General features: G+C 37.0%; 1 non-coding gene across 1 annotated transcript; it reads left to right on the top strand.

The window, feature by feature from the left end:
* The first annotated feature begins 5,346 nt into the window (after positions 1–5,346).
* Positions 5,347–5,456, top strand: LOC122709710. Its single transcript, XR_006345684.1, has one exon. It is a non-coding gene; the product is annotated as a U6 spliceosomal RNA (small nuclear RNA).
* The last annotated feature ends 3,797 nt before the right edge of the window (positions 5,457–9,253 follow it).

Raw genomic sequence — 9,253 nt, 5'->3', positions numbered from 1 at the left:
AAGTTAATGGTTATAGATAATAATAGAATGATCTAGTAAGAGAATTCATTCTAACATGACTAGATAGAAGCTTTTAGCTTGGTAATCATTTCATATGCTAATTACATTTCATCTTTCCATTAGTATCTACCCCTTCTCCAGAAAGTAGACATACTGTCTTTGCTTAGGAACTCAGTCCTTCATGATTTCACATTTCTATTTTTGGTAAGCCACAAATAATTTATAAAAGTCTTGTTATGGAGTAGACCAAATATACAACACCGAGTATAACAGAATTATTCTTTTGTTGAACAGTCATAGCTGGGCCAGAGCTAGGGTGAGGCAGCAGAGATGCCTAGAGTACAAGATTTTAAAAGGCAAAAGTTGAAAGTCTTAATTTTAAAGCTGACCCCATGCTCGCATGACCCTGAGAGTATCTTCTTAAACTCAACACTAGGAAATCTCTCTTGCCTCACACTAGTTCTAAGCCCTGATTGCTAGCCCCTAATTGTGTTTTTTTTTTTTTTTTTGCTATTTTGATAAATCCAAAATGGCTTTCTAAATAGAATATCACTGTAGCTTTGTTTTTAATATATAATATTTATATATATATACTTTTATATACACTGTTTTTAATATCTGTAAATACTGTAATCTGAATTTAGAAGAGTATATTTTTAAGAATTTCCAGATTCATTGATATAGAGGTAATTATACCAGCACCAAAACCCAGATTCCTTTGTGATTCTTCACCTGGGATATTATAAATACTTTCAGGGCAGGGCTCATATCTTACTCATTTTATAATCTAGTACCTTTTTCAGTGTCTAGTCTGGTCCAGAGATAGTTCTAACACATGGTAAATGCTTGAATGAATCTTGAATAAACAGTGAAAAAAATCCATCTATATTATAAGAATTTGACTTCTAAAACTCTTTTATGTGCTTTCCTCAGGTGAAAATAGTTTGATTCCAGAAGAACCACTAAAAATAAAAATATATTGAAACTATTCAGTTGATTGTTTTGGTATATTAAAATGTCTATTACTTCAGTACATGATCAATTTAAAGAATAAACTTTTTTTTTATCAAGTTTTATCACTTTAGTTTGTCACTAAGATCAGTCATTGAGTATTTGAATCCTCCCTCTCAGAACTTATATTCTATCAATCAACATTATTTGTTGTTGATTGATAACTGCTGTGTGCCCACACTGTTTTTGGTGTCGTGGGAAAAGTGAGACTAATTCAATTGAATAAAGATTTATTGAGTGATTATACTGTATAAGGTGAAAGGCATACAAATATGTTCTTTGTCCATAAATTCACATATAAATAAAATAGTCTTCAATGTCAAAAAGTAGTATTAGGAGAGAAAGACATGTCTTCAGGCACCAGGTAAGTTCAGTCATGATAACTGATATAATACCAAACACTTCAAAGGGAGAACTTAATTCTGATAAGAAAGAGTCCATAGAGAAGATGACTTTTTACACAGCCCTTAAAAGATCAACAGACTTTTCATAGGCTGGAGAGAAAACTAAGAGACAGTGGGTCCTGGAAGTATGACAATGTAAGGCAGAGGTCCTCAACCTCCCAGATCAAATACCCAGTGATCCAAGGTGAAGCTGATATAATAATAATAGAAATAAAGCACACAATAAATGTAATGCCCTTGAATCATCCTGAAACCATTCCCCCTGCCTCAGTCTGTGGAAAAATTTTCTTCCACAAAACCAGACCCTGGTGCCAAAAAGGTGGGAACTGCAGATGTCAGGTGTGGAAGATTAGCTTTGAGCAATTGGTGTGCTGGCATGTGAAGCTCAGGCTAGAAATAATAGGTGGGGAAGATGGTAAACAACTCTGATAACCCTAATAAGGAGTTTGGAGGTTATTCTGAAGAAAATTGAAAGTTTTTGAGGGTTTGGGTGTCACCAGCATATACTAATGTATAGAAAATTAAGTAAAAGATAGATATTGATATATCTACACACATATATTAATACATATATGAACAATATATACAGCTTGACAGGAGAACTGGGCTAAGCGTTGAACCTTGAGAAGCATTATAATTATGGGGTATCAGAGATGTTGACATTTAAGACAAAATCCTTGCCTTTGAGGAGCTTAGCATGTCCTTAGGGGGCTGGAAAAGAAAGCTAATATATGTAAAATTATTAAGAGATAAATTTATGTGGCTTTATATCTTGAGAAAGGAGATTGGAGTAGGTTGGAGTTATATGAGCTAGCTGATGAAATAGAATACACGTGAAACTAATTTAGAAACAATATGTAAACAGTTTATGAGTGATCAATTGAACAGGTCTTTAACAAGCTTATTTAAATCAAATTTGGTTTATATAAGTGCTGTTCTTCTATTTGGGCTGCATTTTGTGGTTTAAAATCCTTATCAAGCTATTGTAGATTACATAGGGATTTAAAAACAGCTAAGAACACTGTTTACTTTGTCCTAAATATGATAGATCTTTTCCAATGAAAAAAGAAATTTCATAAAGTCAAATTATATTATCTGTATAAGTCCTTCTGCTATTTCAAAGTGGAAAGCAAGGAGCTTAAAATCATAAAGCAATGCTCAAAGCAATGCTTTAATACACTATCAGATAATGTTATTAAACTGTTTTTTTAAGTTTGTTTGAAAAACTGTTGTGGACTTCCTTCCGAGGCTCCAGGCTCTGATTACATATCACACAGGATAAGCAGATAAAACTGTAAATGAACTAAAAGCAACAGTGTCTGGAAGGGGATTAAAGGCCAAATACCCTTGTTTTGTTAAATCAGCCAATTTTTTTATTAGTATCTTTTATCCATGGGAAGAGTGCTAAATTCTGTTTTTTTTTTAAATAGCCTTATTGAGTCATAATTCACATACCATATCATTTACCCATTTAAAGTGTACAATTCAATGGATTTTGGTATACTTACAGAGTTGTTCAACCATTGCCACAATGAATTTTATATTATCACCCCCCAAAGAACTCCCATGCCTGTTAGCAATAACTCCCTAGGCCTCTGCTCCCCTCCCCCCACCCAATCACTACCACCATTCTCTCTTCCTAGGCAACAACTAATATTTCTGTCTCTGTAGATTTACCTATTCTGGACATTTCATATAAATGAAATATAATACATGGTCTTTTGTTTTTGACTTTTTTATTTAATATTTTCAAGGTTCATCCATATTATAGCATGTATTAGTATGCCATTCCTTTTTAGGGCCAAATAATATTCCAGTGTTTGAAAATACATTTTGTTCATCCAATCATCAGCTAGTGGCTATATGGGTTATCTACTTTTTGACTATTATGAACAAACTGCAGCCAACATTTTGTCCAAGTTTTTGTGGGAAAGGTTTTATATCTTTTTCTTGGGTGTGTAACTGGAAGGGAATTGCTGGGTCATATGGCAACTCCGTTTACATTTCTTGAGGAACTCCAAATTGTTTTTCAAAGTGCTTCACCATTTTACATTCCCACCGGGAATCTATGAGGATTCCAACCTCTCCAACATTCTCACCAACACTTATTATTGTCTGCCTTTTTGATTACTACCAGTGGATATGAAGTGGTATCTGGTTGTGCTTTTTATTTCCCTAATGGCTAATGATGTTGAGCAATTTTTCTCTATCTTGAAAGAGTACACTGTTCAGAAAGCTTACTTAACTGGTTGTTGTAAAATGTGTTAGTAAAGCCTAAGTAAAATAGTCAGTTTTATAGACTGTGGCTTTGACTTGCTAGAAGAAGATGATGTTTAGTAAAGACAGGTGTAAAATGTTGGTCCAATGAGAATTACTTGAATTAATAACAAGATAAATTTAAAATGCATAAAAGCATTCCAAGTACCATAAAGTGGTTATATGCAACGCAGGTAACACAGACTTCCTGCCTCAGTTTGCGAAAAGGAAGCAAAATGATCTTCGTAATTATACGTTGGAAAGGAAGACTTGAGATAGGAAGACAGGAAGTTTTCAAATATGTGGTCGATAATAGCAGATCATATTGAATAAGCAATGCAGTTTATAAAAGTGGCCAAAAACTTGATGTGAATACATAAATGTAAATCTTTATCTAGTTTTTAAACTCTAAAACTGCAGCATGCTATTTAAGATATTTTGTGAAGGCTAGATAATGAAATAAACAACTTACTTGGGTCCTGTTTAGTCTTAAACCCTCTAATTATATAATTCCTGGTTAACATCCAGGTTTTTTTTTAAGGACATAATAAAAGCACAGTGTTTTAAACAGTTCAGCTATTCACTTGTCATGAGAATAGATAATCAGCCAAGAAACTTATCTTTTCGTTTTGAAGCTGTTGACATTTATATAAGAACTCTTTACTTATCCCAGGTTATGTCTTAGTAATTTATTCATATGTATTAAAATTTTTAACAAGTTTGTGACAAAGAACAGGTGAGATGAGTCAGGAGTCATGAGAAGGTCAGCATAAAGTTCTTTTTGTCACCATATGAAATCCCTAGACAAGAGGAAACAGATGGGTTTGGTTACATTACCCTTGCTGTGCCAAATAAACAATTGAGGAAAATGTTAAATATCCTTTTGCTACATGTCTGTGTCTAGGCTAGGAATGGTGCTTGACGTTAACAATGCTGGCTTTTCCAGCTGTTCAATATTTAATGGCAGAAACTTGAAAATTTTTTAACACATAGCATGAAAAAGTTCATTTGAATCCTCATTGGTTGACTTAGTTTATTCATTCAGGAGACATTTACTGGATGTTAATTATATGTAAGACACTGTGTTGGGCAAGGGAAGGGGCTTGGATTCCTTAGGGAGGTCTTCGGGGACCAGGTAGCATTTAAAGTAGATTTTAAACAGCTATGTTTTTTCTAGTAGTCATGTACAGATGTGAGAGTTGGACCATAAAGAAGACTGAGTGCCAAAGAATTGATGCTTTTGAATTGTTGTGCTACAGGAGACTCTTAAGAGTCCCTTGAATGGCAAGAAGACCAAACCAATCAATCTTAAAGAAAATCAACTTTGAATATTCATTGGAGGGACTGATGCTGAAGCTGAAGTTCCAATACTTTGGCCACCTAATGTGAACAGCCAGCTCATTGATAAAGACCCTAATGCTGGAAAGATTGAAGGCAAAAGGAGAAGGGGGCAGCAGAGGATGAGATGGTTAGATAGCTCACTGACTTAATGGACATGAATTTGAGCAAACTCTGGGAGATAGTGGAGGACCGAGAAGCCTGGTGTGCTACGGTCCATGGGATCTCGGAGCCAGACATGACTTAGCAACTGAACAACAATTGGGATACTGATAATAGATAAAAGCTCAGCCTGACAATTATACCTTAAGAAAAAAAAAATCAAAGTTGGTTGTGAGTGCTCGCTTTGGCAGCACATATACTAAAAAAATTGGAATGATACAGAGAAGATTAGCATGGCCCCTGCGCAAGGATGACATGCAAATTCGTGAAGCGTTCCATTAAAAAAAAAAAAAGTTGGTTGTGAGTAAAGGTTTCCACTCAAAGAAGAGGTGAACAGCATTCATACATCCAAGAAATATTTAAATGTCCACAAAAGTTCAGGCAATAAACAGAGCAGTTCAAAAGCAGTCAAAAAGAGAGATACCTGCCTTTTAAGAGGTAAAAATACATTATCTGGGAAATAAGATGGTATGGGCAGAGATAGTGTCCAAGTCGGAGGTTGACAGAGGAGGAGTATGGCCCCATTAAAGCTGAGGCCCTAGCATCTAGACACATGCAAGGGAACAATTAAACAAAGACACACTGGAAGACTTAGAATCTTTTCTGTAGTCTCACAAAAGTGTCAAAAGAGGAGTCTTATTTTTAAGGTATATTTCCTAGTTAATAGTTATTGTAAAAGGAGAGAATTCTTGAGCTAAAATGTGAGTGGAATGTCAGTTAAACTGATGGATATTTTCCTCCTCTCTACCCCAAGATTCATTAACATGGTAGTAAATGTATTAGAAAGAAATGGTTACATAAGAATAATCCCATGGTGGGGGTCAATTGGAAGATTGGGATTGACATATATACAGTACTCTGTAAAAAATATATAACCAAGGAGAATCAGCTGTATAGTTCAGGGAACTCTACTCACTTGGTGACCTAAATGGGAATTAAATCCAAAACAGTGGGGCTGTATGTATACTATGTATACATGTAGCTGATTCACTTTGCTCTACAGCAGAAACTAACACAGCATTGTACAACCACATTCCAATTAAAACAACAACAAAAACAAAGCAAAACAAAACAAAAAAATGAATAATCCCACCAGTGGGTGAAAGATTTCAACAAGAAATTTCTGGAAGACAGAAAAAAGTCAGCTGGACAGAATAGATGACAGATGGTATGATAGATACTTTGGAATGAGTTAAAACTGTGTATTTGCGTGCATATGTGTATAATTAAGTAAGTGAAAACCAAATTATATTATTAGCATGAGGCAAACCAAAAGCTATACAAGAGATCAAATGGAAGCCCAGTTACACTACTTGGTTCTGCAGTGAACAATATTTACGTATTATGATGATGGGCTTCACCAATGGCTCAGTGGGTAAAGAATCCACCTGCAATGCAGAAGACACAGGAGTTGTGGGTTCAATCCCTGGGTCAGGAAGATCCCCTGGAGGAGGAAATGGCAGCCCCTCCAGTATTCTTGTCTGAAGAATCCCATGGACAGAAGAGCCTGGTGGGCTATAGTCCAGAGGGTGGCAAAGAGTCGGACATGACCAAGCAACTAAGCACAAAGGCACGATGATGTTAACAGTGATGATGATTTCATCAAAGTCAGTTTTATAACACTATTAAGGAATGGAACAGAGGAGGATGTGAGAGAGAATGGTTAAATCAGTTCCCTGCTGAAAAGCCTCCCATGGGTTCCAATTGCACTTAGAGTGAAATCCTCACCATGGTTTAAAAATCCTCACATCCTCTGGTCCCTGTCTGCCTCCCTGGAACCCACAGCCTCTCTCCCCAGCTCTTGAACCATCGTTTAGTGACACTGGCCTTCTTTCTCTTCCTTAAACAAGTCAGGGTCTTTCCCTCCTCAGAACCTTTGCCCTTGATCTTTCCTGTGTGTAAAATATTCTTTTGTTGGAGAATAAGTTGATCCCTGTTACCCATTCTCTTCTCCCACAGGAATAGAATTTTAGCTCAGCACATGGCTGCCCAGAATAGAAACCACATTTCAAGTTTCTCTTGCAGCTAGCTGTGTCTCTGTGACTAAGTTCTGGCTAAAAGAATGTGAGCAGAAGAGATGGGAAATTTCTGAGTTGTGTCCTTACAGAGAAAGGATGTACCCTGCTCTTTCTTCCACCTTGCGGTGTGGAACACGAATGTAGTGAAAATATCTTGGACCTTACAGATGAAAAGCAAGAAAACAGAAGGAGCCTGGACCACCGGCTGGCCTACCCTCAGGCTACGATATAAGGCAAAAACTAATCTTCACTTGTTTAAGCTGTTGTTATAGGGTCTGTTACACGCACCTTACCCAGATCCTAATTAATACCAGTCTTTCTTACTCTAGATCTTCAGAATACAGGCTCACCTCAGATGTCATTTTAGAGGAGCATTTCCTTTTTTAAAAATTTTTAATTTTTTATTTGTTGCTGCACTGAGTCTCTGTTGCTGTACTAGGGCTTTCTCTAGTTGTGGTGAACAGGGGCTACTTGTTGCAGAGAAAGGGCTTCTCATTGCAGTGGCTTCTCTTGTTGCAGAGCACTGGTGCAGGCCTCAGCGGTGCATGGGTTCAGTTGCCCCACGGCCTGTGGAACATGCATGGGATATTCCTGGACCAGGGATGGAACCCATGTCCCCTGCATTGGCAGGCAGATTCTTAACCACTGGATCATCAGGGAAGTCCTGCTTATTTGCTTTTTGATTGCCTTTCTCCTAGAATTAAGTTTCACGAATATAATAATCTTGTCTGTTTTGCTTATTGCCTGCAACAGTGTCCGGCACATAGTAGTGAGTAACATGTTTGAGCTGAATTATTGACTTGATCACAACAGATAAAATAAATCAATACAAAGTGGCATACCCATATTATTTGGAAATATAGAGATCAGTTAGGAAAAACAACAGCTGAAACATTCTTAAGTGGCTCCTTCTTGGTACCAGATCTGGAGGGTGGACTGTTGGCACAGGGTGCTATTGGGTTTTTAAAATTATTATTATAAACCCTTTAATACTATTTAATTTTTTTAACTTGTGCACTTATCACTTTGGAAAAGATCAAGTTTAAAAATAAACAAATCAATAAAATACTGTATGGTCATCACAGTGGTAGAAGAATGTTTAATAACATGAAAATATGAAAATAAAAAGAGTAGGTTGCATAACACATCAATATGTAGAGCTAGATCTATTTCTGTATATATATATGAGGCACATATGCATAAAAAAGATGCTGTGTTATAGTCAATGCATATGGCGAATTCCTAACTTTAGATAAAAATGGGTAGTCAAGTTTTATTAATAGAATCCACCTTTTCCTGATTAACAATGTTGAATGAATATTTAAAGACTTTAGGTTTGAAAGACACCGTGTTATCTTCCTTCCTATGAGTCCTACAGGCCACTTAATGAGCCATTTCTTGAGAAGTTTTACCCTTACCTAAGAGCAGTGAGTTTGAGTAAACTCCAGGAGTTGGTGCTGGACAGGGAGGCCTGGCATGCTGCGATTCGGGGTCACAAAGAGTCGAACACGATTGAGCGACTGAACTGAACTGAACTGAAGAGCAGTGAGGATCCACTGGGGTGTGTTAAGCAGAGATGGTGGGATAAAATTGGCTTCAGGCAGGTTCGTCGCTCTGTACTGTGGAAATGATTTGAAGAGGCAAGCCTAGAATCAGAGAAACGATTTAGAAAGCAGTTGAAGCAATCAAGGCAAGAAATGATGGATCCCTGAAGTGGGAAAAGGATGGTTGGGTTAGAGAGAAGGGGGCTGACTCAAGAACAACAGGACAGGGTTAGCAGCATCAGTGAGAATGAAGCATGTTCATGACTATAAGCTCTGTGAGGTCAAGGACCTTTGTTACTACTCCTTTCCAGGGACCACCTAGCATGGTTCCTGGTACATGTTGATGCTCAGTGAATATTTGTGATCTAAAGAAGTGGAGAACTTCCGCAGTGGCTCAGTGGTAAATAATCTGCTTGCCAGTGCAGGAGACAAAGGGGAGATGAGTTTGATCCCTGGGGTTTGGAAGATCTCCTGGAGGAGGGCATGACAACCCATTCCAGTATTCTCACCTGGAGAATCC

Source organism: Cervus elaphus, chromosome 15, assembly GCF_910594005.1.
Source record: "Cervus elaphus chromosome 15, mCerEla1.1, whole genome shotgun sequence".
Taxonomy (NCBI): Eukaryota; Metazoa; Chordata; class Mammalia; order Artiodactyla; family Cervidae; genus Cervus; species Cervus elaphus.
This window is presented reverse-complemented; position numbering and strand designations above follow the sequence as displayed.